Source organism: Diabrotica virgifera, chromosome 8 (assembly GCF_917563875.1).
Source record: "Diabrotica virgifera virgifera chromosome 8, PGI_DIABVI_V3a".
Classification (NCBI taxonomy): domain Eukaryota; kingdom Metazoa; phylum Arthropoda; class Insecta; order Coleoptera; family Chrysomelidae; genus Diabrotica; species Diabrotica virgifera.
This window is the reverse complement of record NC_065450.1, coordinates 109,732,268-109,749,440: the sequence shown is the minus strand read 5'-3', so window position 1 is coordinate 109,749,440 and position 17,173 is coordinate 109,732,268. Positions and strand designations below refer to the sequence as shown.

Below are 17,173 nucleotides of genomic sequence, written 5' to 3'. Positions count from 1 at the left end.
CCAAATGCAATAGTCTTTTAATATCGGCCTCAAATTCTTGCAGGCTTTCATTGTGTTTTTGATATCGAACTTTCAGTTGACTTTGGAAAACCTATTTTAGATGTTGCTGGCCATATCTTGTCTCTAAAGCTTGTACGAGAGAGGTATAACTGGGTGCACCCTGGGGAAGAAATTGCAAAACAGTTGCTGCTTGTCCTCGAAGCGACACCACCAAGGAAGCTGCCATTTCGTTTTCATTCCAGCCATTTGCTCTAGCTGCAGCTTCGAATTGAAAACGATATGGTTTCCACGCTGTTTGGCCATCGAACGTGGGTGGTTTTAAAATTTTGCTACTTCTAATTGTGCCTGGATCAACGATGGAAGATGAAAGGGCTGTTTGTTCGGATTCGACATTAGTAACTGAAACAATATGAGATAAAGAAGCTTGGGTACTAATTTTGTTTGCTAACTCGACCATTTGTTTTTCTAAACTATATTTCAAATCGTTTTGTTGCTGCTTTAAATCGTTTTGTTGCTGTTCTATTTTATTTTCTAAATGATTTTGTTGTTGGTCTATTTTACTGTCTAAAGTAGTTTTGTTGTTGCTCTATTTTGTTGTCTAAATAATTTTGTTGTTGTTCTATTCTATTATCTAAAGAGTTTTGTTTTCCTTCTAATATATCTATTTTATTAGTAATTCGACTTACCTCTAACTGAAAATGTTCGTGAATTTGGGACAAACTATTAATAATTTCTACCTCTGCTTGTCTACGCCTCTCCTCCTTCTGTTCCTCTTCTTGTCTACGCATCTCTTCGACTTCTTGCCTACGCTTTTCCTTCTGTTCCTCTTCTTGTTTACGCATCTCTTCGACTTCTTGCCTACGCTTTTCCTTCTGTTCCTCTTCTTGTCTACGCTTTTCCTTCACCTCCCTACGCTGCTCCTTTTCCCCTTTCTCTTCTTGTCTACGCTTTTCTTCATCTTCTTTCATTTTTATAAACCATGCGGGGGGTCCTAACGTATCCATTTCCTTACTAAATTCTGTAGATCTCGTATTAACCATTCAAAAATAATTGAATACTTCTATCCCACCGCTGTCGCCGATGTTACACTTCTTATAAATGACTTTATTAAACTCGAACAGAAATTACAATACTTTAACAAACTGATAACAGCAACTTCAAAATCTGAATTACAACTGAACTATAAAATGTCAAACACATATGTTTTTATAGATTCCTGACGTTCTAGACGTCACCAGACATTTCTGGGTTATTCCATGACATCCAGAACATTCTCGTACGTGACTACTTCTTCTTTCACGTCGAGAGACTTTTTCTATGTAGGATCAATCTACGGCACTGTCATAACAATATTTTTGTTCTTCCTTTGTGGTCTGCCTTGAAAAATACATAACGGGCTTTATAGTGCCATTTGTTTGTTTCTGAAGTAAAATCCCTCCAATGCCCCACTTTGAAGCATCTGTATGTACTTCAGTTTCTAACTCAGGATTGTAAACAGCAAGGACAGGCCTCGAAGTCAATTTATTCTTGAGGGTTTCGAAAGCTCCACGTTGTTCGTCACCCCATACAAATTTGACATTCTTTTTTTTTTCGTGAGAAGTGTCAAAGGTCTTGCAATCGTGGCAAAGTCCTATATATATATATATATATATATATATATATATATATATATATATATATATATATATATATATATATATCTTCTGAAGTAACTTGACAAACCTAAAAATTGGCGTGTAGTGTGGACATCAAGAGGTTCTGGAAATCGTTCAATTGCTTCTGGTTTTCGACTACCAGGTTGTATTCCATCAGAGTTGATTTCATGTCCCAAATAGTCTATCCTTTCCATAAAGAACTGGCATATCGACAGATGCAATGGCAATCCTGCGTCTTTTAGAGCTTCAAGTACGTTACGCAGAATCTCCGAACCTTCTTCAAAGTTTTTAGATGGTAATAGAACGTCGTCCATGCAAGCAAGTGCATTACTATGTCGGAGATAGCCAAAAACTTTGTTTTAGTTCGTTTAAAGACTTTTTTTTTTATTATAGGTTATTCACTACATGCAATCAATAAACAAAAAAATTATAAGCATGTTAGTTGTTTGTTCAAAGGGGTGTAAGTATAAATTTGGATTTGTTATCCAATGATAACAAAGACTTCCACTAGCCTCTTAAATTATTGAACTGTGCCCTGAAAGGGTAAGTAGTTCACTGCACTGCACGACACTTCACTGCTGCTTAGAACCTATGTGGTAGCTCCAGTGGTTTGTGCCTCCTCAGTCTCCGAGTCTGCTCACTATTATCCAGCAGGTTTAGTGCAAGATTATTAGGGTGGTTTTCTAATTTTACCAAATAGCGGCTGCTGTATTCACTCACTGTCTCCTTTACTGTGGCTACTTGAAGATCGTCTCTGATTTCTCTGTTAGGTATAAACCAAGGTGCATTTGTTATCGTCCGTAGTACCTTCGACTGAAAGCGTTCCAATATCTCTATGTTTGAGTTTGCAGCCGTACCCCATAGTTGTACACCATATGTCCATATTGGTTTTAAGGCTACTTTATATACCAATAATTTGTTTTTTAAACTAAGCTTTGACTGTCTTCCCAATAGCCAGTAGTATTTGCTGAGTTTTAAGCCAAGTTGTTTTCGTTTGTTAAAAATGTGCTTTCTCCAGGTCAGTCCTTTATCCAAGTGCATCCCTAAATACTTAACGCTGTCAGATTGAGGCAGATCTTGTCCATTTAGTGTAACAGGTGGCACTGTACCTCTGCATTTGGTAAATGTAACCTGCACTGATTTTACTTCATTGACTTTGATTCTCCAGTTTCTTGTCCAGTCCTGTATTTTCACTAGATGTTGTTGGAGAATTCTTGCGGCTATGACTGGGTCTTTGTGTTTGACCATTATCGCTTTATCATCTGCAAAGGAAGCTGTGATTGTTTGGTTGCTTACTGGAAGATCAGCTGTGTACATAAGATAGAGAAGTGGACCAAGAACACTGCCCTGTGGTACCCCTGCCTTTATCAATGTGATTTCTGATGTTGTCTGTCCATACCTTACAGTAAAATATCTTTCTTTTAGGTAGGATTCCATAATAATGTACAGTGTGTGGGGGAGTGATTTTTTTAATTTAAATAGTAGTCCATTATGCCAAACCTTATCAAAAGCTTGACTCACATCTAAGAAAGCAGTCGTGCAGTAACTTTTTTGCTCAAATGCTTCATTTATTTCGTCCACTACTCTGTGGATCTGTTCAATTGTGCTATGATCCTTTCTGAATCCGAATTGGTGTTCAGGAATCAGGTGGTTTTCTTCTATTATGGGAGTCAGTCGGGTTATGAGTAGCTTTTCTAGGAGTTTACCAAGAACTGGCAGCAGGCTGATTGGTCTGTATGATGTTACTTCATTTATTGGTTTTCCAGGTTTTGGAATAAGTATAAGCTCGGCAACTTTCCATTGGGCAGGGAAGTGTCCTAATCGTAGCACCGCGTTGAATATTGTTGTTACTAGCACAATCCCTTTTCTTGGGAGTTCTTTAATAAGACGGCTTTTGATCAGATCAAACCCTGGAGCCTTATCTGGATTTAAGTTTCTTCTTATTGTCTCATGTACCTCTTTGACCTTGAAGAGTTTTGGAATTTGGGACATTTGATATGGAGCTTCAAGAGTTTCTTTGATTTTAGCTTCTATTTCAGGCGTATTTTGCGATGGAAGAGGTTGAAAGACTTCCTCCAGATATTCTCGGAAGGTATTTGCTTTTTCCTCGTCAGTGCGTGCCCATGTTCGGTCTCTTTTACGAATCGGAGGAATTTGTTCATTTTGTCTTTTTAAGTTCTTAACCGCTTTCCATAACGAATAGTCTGTATCTTCTGTACTTGTCAGATTTTCTAAGTATTCGTTAAATGATGCATTCTTTATATTGTTAATAAGCTCTTTCAATTCTCTAGAAGCTTTGTCATAATTTATCCTGTTTGTCGGGTATCTATTGCGCTGCCAAATCCTTCGGAGTTTTCTTTTTTCAGCTATTTTCTTTTTTATTATTACTGGGCAGTGTTGTTTTTTTTGTGATTTGATATTTCTGGTGTTGCATTTTTCGCAGCAGTGTGGATGATGTTTGTTAATTTATTTACTGCAGTTTCAATTTCTGTTTTTGTTTTTAATGATATTTTTAAGTCAATTTCTGCATTAATTTGGTTTCTATATTGTTCCCAATTGGTATTCTTGTTGAACAGCATTACAGGAAGTTCTTTTTCTATAATTGTGGCACTAACTTGTGCTATTATTGGTGTGTGATAAGAATAAAGGTCTAGATTTGATTCTACATTTAGGTAACCAGCTCCTATGCCTTTAACTATGAAGAAATCAAGTAGGTCTGGTATTTTAGCTGGATCCTTAGGCCAGTACGTTGGAGTATTTGTGGATAGGTAACTCAATTGCAGTTCTTGGATGATGTTATATAGTACTCTACCTCTACCTGGCGCTGTTAGTCTTGAGCCCCATGCTATGTTTTTCGCATTGTAATCACCTCCTGCTAGGAACCTGTGACCTAAAGACAAGAAGTATTCTTCCATCTCTTGTTTATTTGGTGGGTAATTTGGTGGGAAGTATGCCGCTGATACTGTTAATGGACCTAGCCAATCTTCAATTACGATACTGGTTGCCTGTAGAAAGTTTTTACTGAATTTAGGTAACTCATAGTGTTTAATTTGGTGTCTAATGAGCACTGCCGTTCCTCCTCTGGCTATCCTGTCAGCTTCTGGATGTGTTGTGTGGTACATTAAATAATTTTTAATATTACAGTAAGAACTACTGTTAAAGTGGGATTCTGATATTAGAAGAATGTCAATGTCGTTGTGCGCAAGAAATACTTCTACTTCTTGTTTGTGTTTGGCAAGGCCGTTTGCATTCCAAAGGGCAATTTTATACAGTTGGGCCATTTCTAATTAAGAGATTTGTTAGTTGTGTGAGTTGTTCTCTAAGTGATTTTATTTCTGCTGCCATTTGGTTCATTATTTGTTGTTGGTTTGTAATTGTATTTTGAAGAATGGATAATATATTATTGTCGCTGGCAACTTGCGCATATGTTGGCCTGTATTGTTGTTGGGGTGTTGGTGCAGCTTGTACATTTTGTGGAGTAGGTTGTTGTGGGATCTGTGGATTTGTTTGTTGCGGGATCGTTTGGTGTGATTGGGTTAAAGGCATAAGCTGCTTCTTTTGTTGTTGTTGTTGTCGTTGTGTTTGTAATGCTACTGGTACTATGTTTTCATTTGGGAAACGTCTTTTGATTATTTCTTGGTATACTTTGCAGATTTTTGCAGTGGCAGGATGGTTTCCACTGCATAATGTGCATTTTGGATCTCTACCATCCTCTTTTTTCTTTTCACATGTTTTGTAGTCGTGCTTTCCAGCGCATTTGTAGCATCTCATTGGACGTGTGCAGTTGCTTTTAGTGTGTCCATAGCAGCAACATCTCATGCATTGTACCAGTTTGGATTTTTTCTTGGGTTCCTCGAATTTTATTACTGCATTTAACAGTAAGGTGATATTAAATATCTCATTATTATTTTCCTTCTTTTCAAGATCAATGAAGAAAAGATTTTTTGGGGAACCTTGCTGGTTTTTTAAGTATCCGCTGTTTATACTGTGCACCGTGTGTCCTTTTTCCTGTAATGCAGTTTTTATTTCATTATGATCAGTGGTATGGTGCAGGTTACGTAGTACCACTCTGAATTTCTTGTTTTCTTCTAATGTATATGTGTGTCGTATTACTTTATTGTCATCCAGTATTTTTTTGACTTTTTTATAGTTTTCTAACGACTTTACCTGCAATTTTGAGAATAAATGGTGGTACTTTCTCCTTGTTTTCTTGAGGGGTAATATCATTACTAGTTTCGTTTTTTTCTGTAGACGTTATGGATGTTAGCTTTTCAAAACGGTTTTGGGTTTTGATTTCATGATTTGGGCGTTTTCTTGTTTCTTTTGGGCTATTTGGTAATATCTTTCTCTTTTTGCTTCTTACTTCTTGGAAGTCGTTTGGTCTATCTACTACTGAGTCTGCGCTGATGATTGATTGTATATCTACGTCTCCCTTTATGTCTGAGTCACTGTAGTATTCGGAGTTTAGTTCCCCTGATTTCCATTGATTTTGTGCATTACTGTTTGAATCATGTTGTGGGTGCAGAGTTTCAGCTATTTGAATTGGCTGGTTTTGGATTTGATTTGATAATCCCATGTAATATGTTTGCACAGGATGCATCATGTGGTTGTATTGCTGTTGATACATCATAGGTTGAATATGAGTGGGATGTAATGGCACATTGTTTACATTAGAAAGCGTATATGTACTTGCCTGCATACTTGGTATAGTTGTAGGGCATTGTGGTTGGTAGTTGTATCCAGAGTTAGTCGTAACTGGAGGTACACCATCGCTATTTCCTTGCATCTTTCACTGCTGTAACATTCACTTTAGTAAAAATTTTTGTTTTTATTTCCTGGACTAACAGGTTGAGGTTTATTATTATTATTTTTTGTTTCTTTTCACTGACTGCCGATAACACCGACCGACAATGAAGCACAAAAAACCGATATTACGTTAATCGATAATAGACAAACTTCTTTTTGCATTTTACTAGTTTAATAAACGATAATAATATAATTAGAATAAAACACATTCACATACATTTTAAAATAATTAGCTTTTACAATGAGGAACGAATACAATAACACAACCGTCTTGTGCGATGGCTCGTGCTAGAATGATTTTCGTGATAGTTTAAAGACTGCTGGAGCATTAGCTAATCCAAATGGTAATCGTAGATATTCATAATGGCCGTCTGGTGTGACGAAGGCACTATTTGGAATTGATGACTCCTCCAATGGAATCTGGTGATATCAACTTGCCAAACTCGTCACACTAGGAAATCGCCCAGATTTACTAAGGGAAAGACTGACATGGTTGGTTCTGATGCCAATGCTGAATTTAGTGGAGTAGAAAGGATGAGATTTTTGCATGTTAACAACGTTTCTCCCGGTGTAACTCCCGAAGATGTTAAAGCCTATATACTTAAGAAAAATAGTCTCAAAGGGCTGGATGTATTGGTAAAGCAGCTGACTGCCAATGGTTACTATAGCTCCTTTAGAGTTGGTGTTCGTGAAAGCATGTTTGATGCTATGTTGAGTTCGTCATCTTGCCCTAGCATGGTCAGGGTTAGGGAATTTACCAGCAATCCCCCACGTCGATTCAGAAACACTAAGAACCACCTAGAAAATAAAAGTGGAGACAATTTTTTTATAAAATCCAAGAAACAACTTTCTGTATATTACCAGAATGTGCGAAGGCTTAGGACTAAACTAAATCTATTGTGTAATAATGCTGCTTCTAACGTATACGATATTATCATTTTGGTGGAAACGTGGCTGTGCCAGGGAATTGTTGACGCTGAACTTGGCCTTAATGGTTTTTCCATATTTAGAAAGGATAGAGACTTTGCTGCTACTGGCAAAACACGTGGTGGGGGCACGGTAATTGCGGTGAGGAGCTGCTTTCACTCATCACTGATTGACATTCCTGATACCGCTGTTTACTGTGAACAACTATGGGTGACTGTGCAAAATCAATTTTGCATTGGCTGCGTTTACATTCCTCCTGGCTCTGGGACGGAGGTATATGAAGCTCATTGTTTATCACTGGAATATGTATGTGATACGTTTCCTGATAATATTATACAGGGTGATTCATTAAGAATGTCCAATCTCCGAGTTATAGATTCTAGACCTCAAAATATTACGATTTAACCCAAATCACTTAAATAAAATGTGGCTCATTACTGAGTTACAGGGTGTTTTATTTAAACATTTAATAACTATTTTCACCCATTACTTTAAAACTATTTCGGGTATCCTTATCATACTTGGCAGAAAATATAGGTACTGGACACCATACGAAATTATGATAAACAAACCTTTCTGACTACTACCAGAGGCGTACGACAGGGGATAGTGAATGGTTGACCCTTCCCGAATTCTACTCCACTGGCGGAATTGCTATTTTAGTGCAATATTTAGATTCTCCATTACTTTCTATGTAAATAATATACTCTTCATTAGTAGCGATAAAGCCATTAGTTTTCGAGATATTTGAAGTTGAAAATGAAACGGCATAGCTATTTTGGTTTAATGTGTTGAGCCCGTTCATTTTTAACTTCAAATATCTCGAAAACTAAGGATGCTATCGTTACGAATGAAGAGTATATTATTTACATAGAAAGTATTGGAGAATCTAAAAATTATGCTAAAATAGCAATTCCATCAGTGGCGTAGATTTTGGGAAGGGTCAACCGTTCATTTCCCCTGTCGTACGCCTCAGGTAGTAGCGAGAAACGTTTATTTAACATAATTTAGCAGGATACACAGTGCCTACACTTATTGGCAAGTATTATAATGATATGTCAAATACTTTTAAAGTAGTGGGTACAAATAGGTAATTTTTAAATTGTTAAATCAAATATCCTGCAACTCAATAAGGAGCCACATTTTATTTAAGTGATTTGGGTGAAACATTAACTATTTGTAGGTAGTGTACACAATGCAACATTATGTTAAATCAACGTTTCTGACTACTACCAGAGGCGTACGACAGGGAACATTGAATGGTTGACCCTTCCCACATTCTACGCCACTGGCGGAATTACTATTTTAGCGCAATTTTTCGATTCTCCAATACTTCCTATGTAAATGATGTAATCTCTATTCGTAACGATAAAGTCATTAGTTTTCGAGATATTTGAAGTTAAAAGTGAAGGGCACAATGCATAGCACAAAATTGCTGTGCCGTTTCATTTTCAACTTCAAATATCTCGAAAAATAATGACTTTATCGTTACTAATAAAGAGTACATTATTTACACAGAAAGTGTTGAAGAATCCAAATGTTGCGCAAAAATAGCAATTCCGCCAGTGGCGTAGAATTTGGGAAGGGTCATCCATTCATTATCCCCTGTCGTACGCCTCTGGTAGTATGTAGAAACGTTTGTTTATCACAATTTCGTAGGGTGTACAGTACCTACACTTTATGCCAAGTATGATAAGGATACGTGAAATAGTTTTAACGTACTGGGTAAAAATAATTAATAAATTTTTAAATAAAACACCCTGTAACTCAGTAACCAGCCATATTTTATTTAAGTGATTTGGGTTAAATCTTAATATTTTGAGGTCTAGAATCTACAACTCTGAGATTGGACATTCTTAATGAATCACCCTGTATACTGTGTGGGTGACAACAACTTGCCTGGCATTTCCTGGACTAATGAGATTGATGGAGTGACCATTGTTGGTGGTGGTTCATCAGCCAACGTTATTGTTGAGTATTTTTCACTATTTAATTTTTACCAATTAAACACAATACCGAATTTTTATAATGAAATGTTAGACTTAGTTTTCAGTAATAGCTTTATTTATAATGTTAAAGTTGCGGATGATGTTCTGGTTCCATGTGATCGCTATCATCCTGCCCTTACTATAGAAATGTCTCTGGATGCACCTGATTGCATGAGTGGGAGTGAGGTGAGATGCGATTTTTTACATGCGGAGTATGAGAGTTTAAACAGCGCGTTTCTATCGATGAACTTCGATTACTTATTTTGGAACTTGAATGCGGAAGAATGTGTGGGTGGATGCCTTGTATCATGTTACGTATGGTTGTATAAACCAGTATGTTCCTTCAATCACTATCAGGAATAGCATATTCCCTATATGGTTTGATGGCGAATTGAAGCATCTTGTCTCATTGAAAAAATCCTATCACGCCAGATTTAAAAAGACAGGTTGTTGTGATGACTATGACGATTTCTGTACTCTGAGAGCATTGTGTAAGCAGAGAAGTAGAGATTGTTATGCGGAGTTTGTTGAAAGTATGTACTGAGGAATTACTTAATGAAAATATAAAACCGTTTTGGAGGTTGGTTAATTCTATGCGGAGTAATTTTGATATTCCTGGTTGTATGAAGTTGAATGATTCTGTCTATGGTGTGTCTCAGTCAATTGTTGATGCTTTTGCCACCTTCTTCAACACTGCCTATAATACTTTCACATCTTACACTGATGACTGGGTTGATCCATCTGATAGCAATCGCTGCCTTATTCACTCTTTTATTGTTAAAATAACTAAAGTTTTGGAGTGCTTGGATAATCTTGATACTAGTAAAGGACCTGACCCTGATATTGTTTTTAAGGAATTGTTCATTTTCTTTGTGTAGACCATTATGGCTTATTTTTAACAGATCCCTGGCAGAGGGCCATTTTCCATCACAGTTTAAGAAAGCCTATGTGAAACCCATTCACAAATCTGGCGATAAGTCATTTGTTTGTAATTACCGTTCAATAACAATTCTTTCTGCCATTCCTAAAATTTTTGAAGCCCTGGTAACTGATTTCTTGACGGATAATTTGAAAAATCAACTACATACTGCTCAACATTGTTTTCTGCCTGGCCGTTCTATTTCGACCAACCTTCTTTACACGGATCATATTGTAAATGCTTTCGTGGACGGTTTACAGGTGGATTCCATTTATACTGATCTGTCCAAAGCGTTCGATAAGGTAGATCATTGCCTTTTATTGCATAAATTGGAATGTTTTGGTGTGAGTGGTAAACTTCTTTGCTGGTTGAAAACTTACTTGCGGGACAGGTCTTTATGTGTCAAACTGAATGGTTTCACTTCTAATGAGTATTTTCCACTCTCAGGAGTGCCTCAGGGGTCCCACTTGGGACCTTTATTGTTTGCAGTTTTTTTTGACGATGCTATTAAATCATTGACTGACTGCGAAGTGTTGGCATATGCCGATGACATAAAGTTGTTTTGTTCTGTTCGGGATTACTCTGATTGTGCTAGGCTACAGAAATCTCTCGACTCATTTGCGAATTGGTGTGATAATAACAGATTAGTCATTAATCGTGACAAGTGTCAGGTTATCCAGTTTCATCGATTAGTGGAAATGGTAGATTTTGATTACAATTTGGATGGTTTTTTGATTGAGAGAGTCACTAGCGTCAAGGATCTTGGTGTCATTTTTCAAAGAGACTTATCCTTTAATTTGCATATTGATTTTATTTGTAATAAGGCTCTTCGGCAGCTAGGGTTTATTAAGAGGCATACAAGGGATTTTCATAACATTTCTTCGCTGGGAATTTTATACTGTTCTCTGGTCCGATCCCAACTTGAAAATTCCACTATAATCTGGTCTCCCTTTGTCCAATCCTCTGTTCAAAAGTTGGAGAGAGTGCAAAGACGGTTCTTTATGCACTGTTCCTTTAAATTACACAGACCTTATTCATATTCTGATATGATGAGATACTTAGAACTTGATCCTCTGTCTACTAGACGAGTTACTTTCGATCTCATCTTCATTTTTAAATTGGTTAACGGAATTATACATTCACCTGAACTGCTTCAATTGGTTTGTTTCCACATTCCTTCCCGTGTCCTTCGTGAGAATACACTATTTCATATTCATTTTCGTCGAACTAATTATTCTGTGAATATAGGTCTGGTCAGACTTCTTGCTCATGCTAATCGGTTGCCTCATGAGACAGATTTTTTTAACTTGTCCTTAAGTGCCTTTAAACAATCTCTGAAGCGTTAAATTTGATTGTAATTCTATATACATATTTATTTTATGATTTTGTATTTTATTTAGTATATGTTTGTAATTTTTATAAATGTTGCTTAATTGTATATTTTTTGTCAATGGGCTTGCCCCGTTTATTAACAGTAAATAAATAAATTCAAACTCGTGAAATACATACAATCTTTTAATTTTTCTAAGAACTCGTCTGCACGTGGAAGTGGAAATCGATCCATAACAGTCTTCCGAATTCAATGCACGATAATCTACACACATTCGATTTTCTGCATTTTTCTTTTTGACTAATAGAATTGGACTTGAATATGGTGAACTAGATTCTTGAATTACTCCATTAGCCTGTAAATCATCTACGATAGTCTGTACAACTTTTCGTTTATTGTAAGACAAACAATAAGGAGGATACACCACAGGACGATCATTAGTAAGATGGATTTGCGTTTTAAGAATATCTGTTTTACAAAATTCACTAGTATTTTGTGCAAAACAGCACCTAAATTGATTCAGTAAGTCAAGGAGCTTTACTGCTTGCTCCTCAGATAAATTTGAATTATATAACACATGCCAATATCAGAAGAAATACTTTTATTTTCAACACAATCAACGCCTCTAGGTGGAATCCTGTTCTAGCCAATCCACTTAGTCTACTTTGCATGTGGAATAATAGATCCCAACATCCCAAAAAAAATTCATGAATGCACTCGGGCTCCACAAATGTTCCATTAACCGCATCGTTGGGTTGTTCTTGGTGCTGGATGAGCTTTTTTTTGACTAGTGACTCTAATCGATCGAGTCTATCACTAACATACATTTCAAGTAGTGGGGGAGTGTGTGAGACTCTTTCACTTGATGAAACTACCTGAACGATGTTCGTTTCTCTAAATCTGGGAATCTTGGAACTTGCCTGATGATGTAAATGATATTGTCCGTTTTATCTTGTGATCATAGTATCATAGTCGTTACTACTACTGCTAGATTCGGATGTTGGACTTGAACTTAGTTTGGATCCTTTCCTTCAACCCATTGCTTTTGTTTTCTTTTTATATACTATATTTATATAGTAATATATACTTATACTCATGCTTTTCGAATAAAATTGCGAAGTTAAATTGAGAGAAGTTGTTGCTACACGTTGAACAACCTCTCGAACTTAAATAATGCAATATAAGCTCAATACTACACGTTGAATAGCTTATACAGGTATACCACTTCGAAGGAAGCGCCAAAATGGGCAACACTGTTTATTATTCCACTATAGTATCGATGCGTAATCGTCCATCGACGGATTTAAACAAATAATACTTTAAGTTCTGAAATTACTAATTTACAATGAGTAGGTGACGTAATATGATTGTTAAATTACCGGCCAGTGGTTAAATAAACCAGCTGCTCAAATTCTTCAAACATTTATTACCAAACATTTAAAATTAAATTTTAACTGTTAAAGATGTTCAAAACTCATCTACTCGATAGTAAGAGTTCTCTTACTTACGTGTTGTTACACGTTGAACAGTTTCTCAAACTTAAATAAGGTAATATAAGCTTAATACTATACGTTCGTTGATTAGCTTATAATAATACTATCCTTATAAATATTTTAACCTATTTTGAAATCAAATCGCGATATATAAGTCTATTAACTACACTTTGAATAGCTTATACATCACGATAAATATTTTAATGTCTATTAAATAAACTATTTGATAATACATACAGTTCAAATCCTCTTAACACCATTTCCAAGACATCCTATTGTTCCAACTATATGGCACATGTACATAATTGGCAAGGAAACAGCACAAATTGATCCAAAAACACCATGTAAAAACACCCAGGCGATTTCACTGTATATTAAATTATAGCAGTTGGATTTCCCGCTATAATGTTTCGTTAATATCATTCATTAATTTTATATCCCAGTTCCCAAAAAGAACATCTATTTTTCCAATTTGTTAATGTTATATCCTACCCTAAATATTTTAAAGCCCGCCCTGCTTCTGAGTATTACAAACTATTGCACAACATTGCAATATGTTAGGAAAATTCCTGTTTATTTGGTACGCAGTTACAAAATTTGTTAAAAGTACTGCGTATTTTCTTTTGAGCGCGAAGAACTCATTGTTACTATTGGCCTGAATTTTAAAAGATCTGAGAGTGGTCTCAGATGATTGGTCACATCTCCGGTCGGAAGGCCGAGGAGAAATGCTTCGGCTTGACGTGCAAGAGAGGTGACGGAAGGTCAGCAGTTTAGAGTTTAGTCCGGTTTGAAAATTTGTAGCGAGAAGACCCGCTCGCCGGTACTCACTTGAACAGGGCGTTGCCCGTTGTCCCTTGCCGGTAATAAGTATAGTATTGTCGTTTTGTGAAGCTATGAAGATCTAGTAACCTGTAGTGAGTGCTCTAGGAAGATTTTTTACCCATGATAATGGATTTGTATGGTGAAAATCGAGTACTTCGTATGACGCAGTTCTATAAGCCGGCATTGTGTCTTTGTTCCTGTTTTATGATGTTCTGGTCCTGCTATCTTCTAAAGCCCTAGTTGTTAGCCTTGGATGGTTAATATCCCCTATCGAAGTCCTGTAGAGATGGTTTAAGTTCCAGTTCAAGTATATGTTCCTGTATTCAAGTTGTACATGTTGTCTCTCCTGCACCCCGTGTCAAGGACACCGAAGTCTCTTTGTCTGATGAAGTTTCCCCCTTCCTCCCGTGTAGTTTTCGAAGCGTGATGACAGGATGTTTGTGTTTGGAAGAGTGATTTAAAAAGGTATGAGACGTTTTTTTAATTTTGTAAAAGTTTCAAATGGATATAAAGTTTGTTGGTAAAGAGTTTAAAAATAATAATAATTTGCTTTTGCTTTCATAATGGTAAATGACAGTGACTTTGACATTTGACAGCTACGTCAAATGTTATGTTGACATACACTGTCCAACAAGTTCTTTTGTAATGTAAAATCATTTTCATATTTGAGAGTATTGTTAAATCTAAACCAGGTTAAAAACTTTGTAATATCAAAGTCAAAGTTTTGTAAATTAGTAGTTGTAATAACTTCATATTGAAGAAAGTATTTCTTTATAGTAAAAACAAAGTTTGAAGTTTTAAATAAACGTTTTTGAAAAAGTACCTTTTCTTTTGTAACCTTCTCTGGAAAAATATTAACCAGATGTCTAATGCAACTGTGTAAGTTTTAGTATAGAAGAAAAGAAAATGGCATAGAAGCCATAGAATGCAGTAAATAGTAGCCCAGTTTAACCCCAAAGAGGAATCAATGATGAATGCCCCCCATTTGGTACCTGTAAGTACGGAATATGTCCAGTAAGTACCCATATGTGAACCAGAGGATTTGTTTCGAACGGCGTCCTTTTTTTTAAATAGTAGAAAGTTCCTCTAGTCTGAGTAAGTACCCTTTTGTATTTGTTATGGTAGTTTAGTCTTCTTAACACCCCTTCCCCTCCCTAACGAATCTGCGACCTAGCCACCGCACAACCATTGAGCTGCCGTTCGCATGAAGGTTTGCGTGTCTGCTTCTTTTTCTATTGACCCCATTTCGACCCCCCAGTATTTTTATAGTTAGTTCTTTCCCTGCCCCCATTAGAGCAAACATGTAAAACGCTTCAACTGGCCCCAACAACGTGGGGCATGTCTTTTTTGCCTCCCTCAGACCCCATTAGTATGTGCCCACTACCATGTCCTTTTTTGGCCCCCTTTCGGTTGCATTTGTACTACAACTGTTGGGGCAGAGCCCGTCCCCTTGGGCAGCCCGATCTCAGTGTGTGGTACAGGTGTTTCCGACAACATGGAAGCTCGACTCTTGTCTTTTTTGTGTACGCCCACTGTTACAAGTTCAGCTTGTATACCTGTTCCACTAGTAGTTAGTCTATCTACTAGTTCCCAATGTTTAGCCACCCCCACTTGGTGTTACACTTGTAATACTTGTAACGTTTACCCTGAAGTTTGACCCAGAGTAACTATCGCCCCAGTCTTCCCCAGTAGTTTAGCCCAGATTCCTCTTGTCTTGCCCCCAGAAACTGTTTCATGTCTTTTAGTGCCCCCGAAACTGTTTCAGTTTATTAGTCCCCATGAAAGATCCCATTTTTGTAGTTTTTGTTGCAGAATGTTAATAATTTTTCCAAAGAGGTGTAAGTATGTACACATAGTATTGTGGTGTTGATTTGGTCATGCTGTTGATTGTATAAGCATGTACCATTTCATACATTATAGTTTATTTACATTGTAACCCCATATGTATACTGGTATTGTATGTATCGTAGAACAGAATTGTATGTTATTGTAGCGTACTAACTGTATTGTATTGATATTGTACCCACGATAAAAGCATTGATTTGATTTTTTTTTGAAAATATTGATGAAATATATATAGACAAACAGTTGAATAAAAAGTAACGTAAAAATTTTTTTTGAAAATTTTGGTAAAAGTAACGTTTAAATTTTTTGAATATTGAATCTACTTATAGAGTATAACAGTATGTTGTATTTTTTGCATGTATTCCTATAGATCAACAGTTTTTTACAGAATAACCGTTTTTTGTGATTTATTGATTTGGTCATTTGAGTAGATGTGTGATGTTGTTGGTATGGTCCGTGTATGAGCTTAGTCCCGTATTGTCTGTGAGAGTAGTCCCTTGTTTTTCCAGCGAAGCCTATCTCTGTTGGTGTATGTCATGCCACAGGTTAGTTGGAGAAGTCATCCCCTTGAGAAGTCACCCTTGAAAAAGTAACCCCATGAAGAAGTGAAGAGGGAAACCGTGGAGACGCCTCTCCACTTGTTCCTGAAGAAGTAAGCCCCTTGTTTTTTTTTTTCAAGCAGCCAGAAGAAAAGCTGTCGCTGTTCGAAGATGGCGTTCTCTGTCGACACTGTTTGGAAATAACTGTTTTGATGAAGTGTAGAGTTTAGCCTGTGAAAAAGCCCCCCCCCCTTGTCTGTGTTGCCCCTTGTTTTTTGACTAATCTATCTGTGTAGGTGTCAAAAGGGAAATAGGTCCAGATGCGGTCGTTGCATATGCGGTCAAGGTAATTTTCGTTGCAAAAGCGGTCAATCCAAAATATTTTGGCAGGTAACGTTGCACTTGCGATCAGACATTTTACTTAAAAGCTAGAAATGTACGTAAATTAGTAACTACCCGAGTTATTAGCAGGCCCGGTCGACCCTATTGAAATATTTTAATCCGCTTATCTATATTTCGAACAAGAGGTAATGAAAACAGTAATGACTAAACCACAATAATCCCCTCATTACGGATTTTTGGAAAGTTTGTATTTGCCTAATTATAAAGGTTGGGGGGAGAATTACCAAAATCTAAATATAAAAACAAATGCATATTATTTGTATATTGTTAGTTTGAGAGATTGTTTAGTGCAGTACGTAACAACTTTTAATAATGGAAAATTTTGAAGTGATTGAAACCACTAAGGGAAAACCTTCTGCTCTTCACGATGGATACCAGTATCGAGAATATAGGAAAAATAAGGAAGATGTTGTAACTTGGGTATGTGTAAAAGAACGTCACCACAAC

General features: G+C 36.6%; 1 protein-coding gene across 4 annotated transcripts in view; it reads left to right on the top strand.

The window, feature by feature from the left end:
• The window catches only part of LOC114344348 (sterol regulatory element-binding protein cleavage-activating protein), an 860,805-nt gene that overhangs the window by 65,297 nt on the left and 778,335 nt on the right, over positions 1–17,173 (top strand). The window contains exon 1 of one of the 4 annotated variants that reach the window (XM_050657873.1): positions 13,923–14,405. The exons of the other annotated variants lie outside the window; for them this stretch is intronic. The gene's annotated coding sequence lies outside the window, so the exon portion shown is untranslated. Of the gene's footprint in view, positions 1–13,922; positions 14,406–17,173 lie in introns of those variants that run through there. 4 annotated transcript variants of the gene reach the window in all.